Source organism: Curcuma longa, chromosome 2 (genome assembly GCF_044706935.1).
Source record: "Curcuma longa cultivar G26 ecotype Majalengka, Jawa Barat chromosome 2, ITB_CL_G26_1.1, whole genome shotgun sequence".
NCBI lineage: Eukaryota > Viridiplantae > Streptophyta > Magnoliopsida > Zingiberales > Zingiberaceae > Curcuma > Curcuma longa.
Window position 1 is genome coordinate 1,148,700 of NC_133862.1, and position 8,880 is coordinate 1,157,579.

Consider the following 8,880-nt stretch of genomic DNA (forward strand, 5'->3'; position numbering starts at 1 on the left):
AGCTTAACTGACAAAAAAAAAAATAGTGACATAGTCAAATATTTTGGCTTCTTTTTTTCCTACGTGATTAAATTAAACCAAAATATAAATCGAAAAAACTTTGTGATAGAGGAAATCAAACCTCCATGGAAGTCATTCAATAGCTGGGTTTAACCTCTTACTTTGTCTCTATGGCTAAAGCTCCTAGTCAAAGCATGGCGGTGCTAATGTAATGTAAGGTGTGTGTGTGAGAGAGAGAGAGAGAGAGAGCTAGAGCTAGAGTAAAGTCAACTTTCTCACTCAATTTCTCATTCAAATCAATACTAAAAATTTAATTTTAAATATATTTTAGATAGAATCTACTATCTCAGTGGTCTGACCTGGTGACCTAAACAAGATTTATGAGGAGGTAAATCAAAAATTACAGTTGATTACTATGGGGGGAGTTCATTCCTTCGACTTTGTCGAGATTGCGGACTTTTACCCACTCAATAAGTTATAGTGTCTCGGGCACTGATTTAAATATACAAACTACTAGTAATTGACATTCAATGATTAAAAGCAATAGGTTGTTGTGATGGTGAAGAAATATTTACTTTACGATAAAAGTAAATTTTAATATTACTATATCTCATAAGACTCCTTAGATTTGCTTAATTGCCTGAAGGAATTATGTTTGAAACTAAAAAAAACTCTGAAATGAAGATTGGTTGTTTCTGATACTTTAAAGAAAAAGGGTAGTCCTATGATCTTCATATTTGTGCAATCAAGTATAAGAATTCGATAACTTTTCTTTGATGCAAACGAGTGAAGGCATCCACATCCGTTCAAATAATACTATGACAAGTCAATATAGTAAACTTATAAATAGAGCTCTTTGTATCTTTTGTAAAGCCATGTCAATTGAGGAAGACTTACAGTAGTAAAAAAATGAAATCTGTCATCCCAGCAATCTCACACGATTGATCCCACGACCATATGTTAAAGAGGCAAATTGGGAAGTTGCAGTTGGTCATTACGGGTGAGGGCATTATCTTAGCTTCGTCGATATTTGACCCTTGCCCACTACAGTAAGTTTGTTCTTGCAGTAACCAACTCAATTATGCTCGGAGGCCAATTGAAGAAGACTCGCAACAATATGTTAAATGGTTTAATGACATGTTACTACAACTAACATTTACTACAAAAAGAATAAGATTTAACCATAATGATAAATATTGAAAATCAAGATAGTATCAAAATTATTTAATCCAAGATTAGGGTTGTAAATGAATTGATTATTCCTAAATAAATTTAATGTTCAGTTCAATAAACTTCGTTTATTTTTATTCAATAATAAAAGAATATATAAAATTAATAAACTTTAACATTGATAAATTTGATTTGTTAATGTTCATAAATAATTTATGAATAAATTTATTTATTAATTTATATAAATTTTAATTATAATTTTATATTTTTAAATTATTCATTATAATTAAAAATAATAAAGTAATATAAATTTTAAGTGTTAGATAAATATTCAACCTAATTTGTAAGGATAATAATACTGTCAATTGAGCTTAATAAAAATTTCAAACTCATATGGAACTCAATAAAATTTTTAATAAACAAATTTAAACAAGTGTGATAACTAAATAAACAATGTTGAACCCAAGTAAATTTGGCTTCGTTTATAAATTATTTTTACAAAGCTAATAAATATCAAATTTTGCAAAGTTTCCAAAACTTTCATGCCTACCATATTTTTTTTGATTTTCTTTTATTTTTTAAAATATTATCGAATTAGAAATAACTCGGACCTTCCAGACGAGATTAATAATTGGACCAATTGTAACATCGGCCAGCAACTAAGCCGTTCGATTCAGATCCTCTTCCTCCATCCACCGTCCATCAGTGCCACCTGTGTTCGTTGTGGGCTCCAATGTTCATGTCTTCCAGAGTCTTCAACGCACCCACTCCGACCCTCTTCGTCCCCATAAAACCGTCGCCTCATCGCTTCCCTCCGTCGTTCAACGGCGAGGCCTCCGAGCTAACCGACGCGACTTGCATCTCTCTCTCCTCGGATTAGGGTTTCTACCCTCTCGATTTCAAGTCTTAATCGGCAGACTATGGCGATCTCGTCTGCGCAAATTCACGCCCTCGGCTCCTCTGGCGTCTTCCCCTCCTCTAAGCTGCCGTCCTCTCGCTTTTCTGCTTCTAATTCCCTCTATTTTGGCCTCAGCCGGCCTGTCGGAGTTCGTCTATCAGGGCGACGGGGCCTCGGGTCCGGCTATAGGCCTTTGCGGGTGGTGTGCGAGAAAGTGGTCGGGATCGATCTCGGCACTACTAATTCAGCCGTCGCTGCAATGGAGGGCGGGAAGCCGACCATCGTGACCAACGCCGAGGGCCAGCGGACTACGCCGTCGGTTGTGGCGTACACGAAGAATGGCGACAGGTTGGTGGGGCAGATTGCCAAGCGCCAGGCGGTGGTCAATCCCGAGAATACATTCTTTTCGGTGAAGAGGTTCATTGGACGGAAGATGTCGGAAGTGGATGAGGAGTCGAAGCAAGTTTCCTATCGGGTTTTGAGAGATGAGAATGGCAATGTTAAGCTTGATTGCCCTGCCATCGGCCGGCAGTTTGCTGCTGAAGAGATTTCGGCTCAGGTAATTAATCTATTCCTTGTTTGAGCAGCTTAATAACTAATTTTATAGTGGCTGAAATTGGTTTCCATTCACTAGTTGTTTTACAGTTAAAACCAGAGATTGAGCTGCGATTTTTCCCTGCCAAGATATTAAGATCATATGGTTTATGGTCAATTTACGTCAACAAATAACTTTTTTCTATTTTGTAATGCTGGGTTGCACTGAAAGCTTGTAACTTTGTAGTTGTTGGACCCTTGAAATGAATCTTACAATTGTTAAAAATAATTATAGTTAATTTAATGCTTTTAATAGCTTCTGACGTCAATATTCTGATTGGTAAAGCTTAGATTTTGCCTTAGTTGTTGAAATATTTCTTTTCAACCCTGTTCAGGTTTTATGAAAACTCGTGGATGATGCATCCAAGTTTTTAAATGATAAGGTTACGAAAGCAGTGGTTACTGTTCCTGCTTATTTCAATGACTCTCAAAGGACAGCTACAAAGGATGCTGGTCGTATTGCTGGTTTAGAAGTTCTTCGTATCATTAATGAGCCGACAGCTGCATCATTAGCTTATGGATTTGAAAAGAAGAACAATGAAACTATTCTGGTATTTGATTTGGGAGGTGGCACTTTTGATGTTTCAGGTAACAAGGACTCAGATGCATTAGCTTCTCACTTGCTTCAACATACTGGGTAGCTTTCTTTAGTAAAGTCTTGATCAAACATCTATTATTAGAGCCCGCTGAATTTGTTTAACTATGTATGCAGATGGAAAATGTATATACTCCTTTATGATATGAATATGGTTCTGTGTTATAGATAGCCAAGTGGTAATACTCTAACCTTTTGGTTTGCAAATCTTATAATTGATTGGATTTAAGCTAATTGATGTAATATAGGGGTTTGATATCTGAAAATTTAGTTGGTTACTTGTGAATGAGTAGAGCACATAATATAATATTCTTCATTTTGGTTATCTATTCAGAATATCTTCCTTGTTGACTTTATGATAGTTACATTACATGTGATGCATAGGAACAGACGGTCAGCAATGAGTTAAAAAAATTGACTTTGAGAATTGAATGGTGCATTGAGGAGCGTTTATGAAATTTTCATTTCTTTGTCACATACTTATGAAACAAAGTGTCATAGAGAGAAGCAACTCACTTGCTTTCTAGTTGAAGTTAAGCTCCACATACGATCAAGTGATCTTGGCAATACCAATTATAAAGTTTAGAATTTGGCAAGACAAATTGAATTTCTTTATTTTCATGAAAGAATTAATGTTGTGTTTACTTGGATGGAGGTAGGAAAGAAAAGAAAGGAGAAAAAAAATAAAATCATTAATTGCTCTTGTTACTTGGAAGGAAATAAAGAGGAGGAAGGAATTCAATTCTATCAAATTCTTCTGTTTTATTTCCACTCAAATCAGGAAAGAAAATGAATTTTTTAATATGTAATAAACACAAATAAAGTATTTAATATTATATTATATATTTTCTTTTTATTCCATTCAAGAGTGTGATGATTAGAAAAGACAGGAATGAAGATATTTAAATTCATTTCTTTTATTTTCCTTTCACGGAAACTAAGCAATAGTAGAACTTATAGATTCATAAGTGATAGTTGAGGCTGAACACTAGTATTCAGATCCTTTTACTGGCTGTTTTATAGGAAGGATATGAGGGTCTTAGAAATTTTTATTTAGAAATTTTTATTGGACAAGTCATAGAGATATCTGGTGCTTATGAACTTCGTTCAATATTTTAAAACATTGAAATTTAATGTGGTCTAAACGGATTTTTTCACTCTTCGGTACATATTTCCAGATTCATTTCAGAAGCCAGAAATGGTGATGCTTTGCAATTACTCTGTTTACCATTTTCTATTTTTCAGTGTAAAACTGTTTGCTTTCCTTGTTTTCTTTGTTTTGTTAAGTGTCATGGTTGTTCCTGTTCATGCGATTCATGCACTTACATTGTAAAAGCTTCCATATGCGTTGATTATCATCATGTGATTAAACATCAGTTACCCATACTGCAGTTCTTGAGGTTGGAGATGGTGTTTTTGAGGTGCTCTCAACATCTGGTGACACTCATCTTGGTGGTGATGACTTTGACAAGGTTGGTTTTTCCTTATGTTTTTGTATTTAAATGTTGAATTTGACTACCTGCCTTTTGCTTCTGCTTGTTCAGTGTGTTATAACTGTGCCCATAGATGCTGGTAATGAAAGTTGTTGCAGTTATGACATTTTTTTACTTTCCAACCATTTTGTCCAATTGTTTGAATTGTTACATGCAATTTATTCTGCCAATAAAAATTCTTAAATATTTTGTTAACAGTTTTGTTCAGCCGACTGATTGAGTTGTCTGATTATAATTATTTCTTACTGTGGTTAGGTTGCCTTGTAGACTAAGCTAATTACTCATGTTGCTTGGGTTGTGGCCACCATATATCCTCTCTCTTAAACAGTCTCTTCTTATTAAACCTAAATTCAACCATTTTCAGTAACTGGTACTGCTTATAGCGACAAGTTCTGGAATGTGCTTTTTACTAGTTCGATGCATAAGATGTTCATGCAGTAGTTCTTGAAAGATGTGATCTAGACAGTATGCATTGCCATCAGAATCTTTCACTGAAGCAGCTAATAAACACTTGCTAACTGACTTGCTGGACTTCTGGATTACATGTACATAACATTATCCCAAATCGCATATGTTCACTGGATTTATGAATGAATCATGTTTTATGTTAATTCATTTATTTTAATAGTATGTACCATACTCTTACTTTAGTGCTAATGTAACTGATGTTGATCAGAGAATTGTTGACTGGCTTGCTGCTGATTTCAAGAGAAATGAAGGAATCGAGCTTCTGAAAGACAAGCAAGCCCTTCAAAGATTAACTGAAACTGCAGAAAAAGCTAAGATGGAATTGTCCTCCTTGACTCAAACAAATATTAGGTTGGTTTCTGTTCCATGTTTACTTAACTGTGACTTGACTGTAGTACCTTTTTAATATGATTTTGTATTTATTCTTTCTCCAGTTTACCGTTTATCACAGCCACTGCTGAAGGTCCCAAGCACATAGAGACAACACTTACAAGGGCCAAGTTTGAGGAACTATGTTCAGACCTTCTTGATAGGTATGCCAGAACCTTGTTACTTGATGTACTACAGTCAGGGATATGAGACAAGGCAGTTTAAGGAGATTGTAGGATTAACTTTGTTTGAGCACCTTATGATATAAAATCCAAATGACTTTATGATCACATTATTTGTTAATATTCATCTTTGCAAAAGTGATATGATATTTTATATTTTATGGCACTTATGCATGCTTTCTTTTGTTTTTTTTGCTTGGCACTCACTAATCATTTCATATGATATATCAGGCTTAGAACCCCTGTTGATAGTGCCTTGAAAGATGCAAAGCTTTCATTTAAGGACATAGATGAAGTAATCCTCGTTGGTGGATCAACTCGTATCCCAGCAGTTCAAGAGCTTGTGAAGAAGCTGACTGGGAAGGAGCCTAATGTGACTGTCAATCCGGATGAGGTTGTTGCCCTTGGCGCTGCAGTGCAGGTTTGTCTTTCAAACCATTACCATTGTCTGTTCAAAATACTTGTTTTGATTTTACACTCTCATGCTTACTACTAAATTTTCTAGTGGATATTGAACTAAATGACAAATCAGAGTTTGGAATGCTAGTCCTTGAAACTTGTAAACGCATGAACTATGATAACTATACTAGCAATGATGAAAAGTTTTAGATTGTGTGATTATTATGATTGTGCTGACATAACAACCAACATGTTTAGGTAAAACAACTATCATTGCTTTCCCCTATGGGCTTGTGAGTTCCACCGTTTTAAAAATCTGTTTATGTACCCAAATTCGCACATGAAAATGCTATTCCACATATTCCCTTCTTATCTATAATGTACTCACCTATTCGTTAGTTTTCAATTGACATATTTTTAACCAACTATTTTAAGAGTGCTACCTGACTTGGACTGAGTTAGATGTGCTGTGTAAAAGACTGATTATTTGATTGTCTGAAACAAAAGGAATTTGTGTTAAATTTAGTAACAAAATGGTTGATTTTCTCAAACAAATAAGTTCAAGAATCATTTTGCATCCACTAGATAATGTGTTGACTATGACAAATTGAATGATGATTATGCTCATTTACCAATTCTATACACCAATTTTCAATGATATTTTTTTGCACTGGCACTATTTGTCTTGCCTTTTGTATTGTTAGAACTTGTGTTCTCATTTTATTGATTCTTGCACTTATATATGTAGGCTGGAGTTTTGTCTGGTGATGTTAGCGACATTGTGCTTCTTGATGTCACGCCACTGTCACTTGGTTTGGAAACACTGGGTGGAGTAATGACGAAGATCATTCCAAGGAACACCACATTGCCGACGTCGAAATCAGAAGTCTTCTCTACAGCAGCTGATGGTCAGACTAGTGTTGAGATAAATGTTCTTCAGGGAGAAAGAGAGTTTGTGAGAGACAACAAGTCACTTGGCAGTTTCCGACTTGATGGAATCCCTCCAGCACCACGAGGTGTTCCTCAGATTGAAGTCAAGTTTGACATTGATGCCAATGGAATTCTGTCCGTCACTGCTGTGGACAAGGGCACCGGAAAGAAACAAGACATCACCATCACTGGAGCCAGTACATTACCTAGCGATGAGGTAAGATCTTCCAGTGCATTTAACTAATTTTCATAAATCTCAGAAGCTTGCAGCCTCATTTCTAGTGTTCACTGCCTTGCTAGAGTTTAATTCATACTGCAATATATGGGATATGTGCAGGTGGAAAGAATGGTGAAGGAGGCCGAGAAGTTTGCAAAAGAAGACAAGGAAAAGAGGGATGCCATTGACACGAAGAACCAATCTGAATCTGTGATTTACCAAACAGAGAAGCAACTCAAGGAGCTTGGAGACAAGGTACCTGCAGCTGTCAAGGAGAAGGTCGAAGCAAAACTCAAGGATCTCAAAGATGCTGTTGCAAGTGAATCTTCTCAGGGCATGAAGGATGCGATGGCTGCCCTGAACCAGGAGGTGATGCAGCTCGGCCAATCACTCTATAGTCAACCAGGTGCAGCTGGCGCTGGTCCTGCTCCTGGAGCTGATAGTGACTCTGCAACATCATCTTCCAAGGGGCCCGATAATGGTGATGTAATTGATGCGGACTTCACCGATAGCCAATAAAAATGGCTGGGAAGAATCACAAGAACAGTGGAATGAAGTTTTTTAGTAGGATTCAAAATTTTCACAAAATCCATGTGGTATATGTGGAAGAGCAACGCTAGGAACACTCGTGGGGTAAACACATGGGATGCTTGCCAACCAAACCTGTTAGTTTGAGCAATTGATATGCCCCTGGAAAAGTCGAATTGAGGATTTATTTAGATTTGAGAGGAAAGTTGCATGCAATTGCACTCTCTTTTCCATGTTGGAAATATCATATTTAGTAATGTTTTGAAAGCAAGATGCTTTTGTGTGCTGATACATTGTATACGCCTACCACTTGACTGTCGTCAAAACTGCGTGGGTTTTTTTAGCAAATCTAGCAGCCAACTTCCTATGTCACATAATGTCATGGAATCAAGTAGTTTTCGTTAATAGGGATTCTGGATTTCGGTGCTACTATCTGCAATACCAAAGATGAGAGGAATGATATGCAAGATGAAGACAGCTGTTGATGAGTAAGGAAGACTAGAGTGGTGACTGCTGATTGCGCAATTAATTTCTAAGGCAATGTAATATGGGCATGTTAACCTGGGAAGGTTTGGGAGGAGGAGAAGAAAGAAGAGTATTGATTTCCAATCCAGTGGAGAGAAACAAGTATCAGAATACTGAGGTTTCATCCACAAAGTATTTGGAGGTGATGCACTGTGTTATTTTTTGTTATTATTTCGGCTGCATATTTGATATTAGTAATTGCATATGCTCACTCGTACTACTAACACTTGTCTTATTTGTATTTGTACAAGAACTCAATGAATTTGGGCGTCATCAATTTATTCCCTAGATGAATCATTATTGTTCCTACAATTAGTACATAAGTCAGGTTACCAATAACTTGAATTAAAATTCAAAGAGCAAAGGTCGAATTTCAAGGAATCCAAATCCATTTCATTTGTGCACATTTAATGGATATTTTTGTCATTAGGTGTAGAGCGAGAGGCATACTTCTAATTAGACTTTGATATGGCGCCATCTATTAAAGAGGGGTATGAATGAACGATAGATAA

At 36.2% G+C, this 8,880-nt stretch overlaps 1 pseudogene; it reads left to right on the forward strand.

Annotated features, from left to right (window-relative positions):
- Positions 1-2,090: 2,090 nt before the first annotated feature.
- On the forward strand, positions 2,091-8,110 carry LOC141819745 (stromal 70 kDa heat shock-related protein, chloroplastic-like; annotated as a pseudogene).
- The last annotated feature ends 770 nt before the right edge of the window (positions 8,111-8,880 follow it).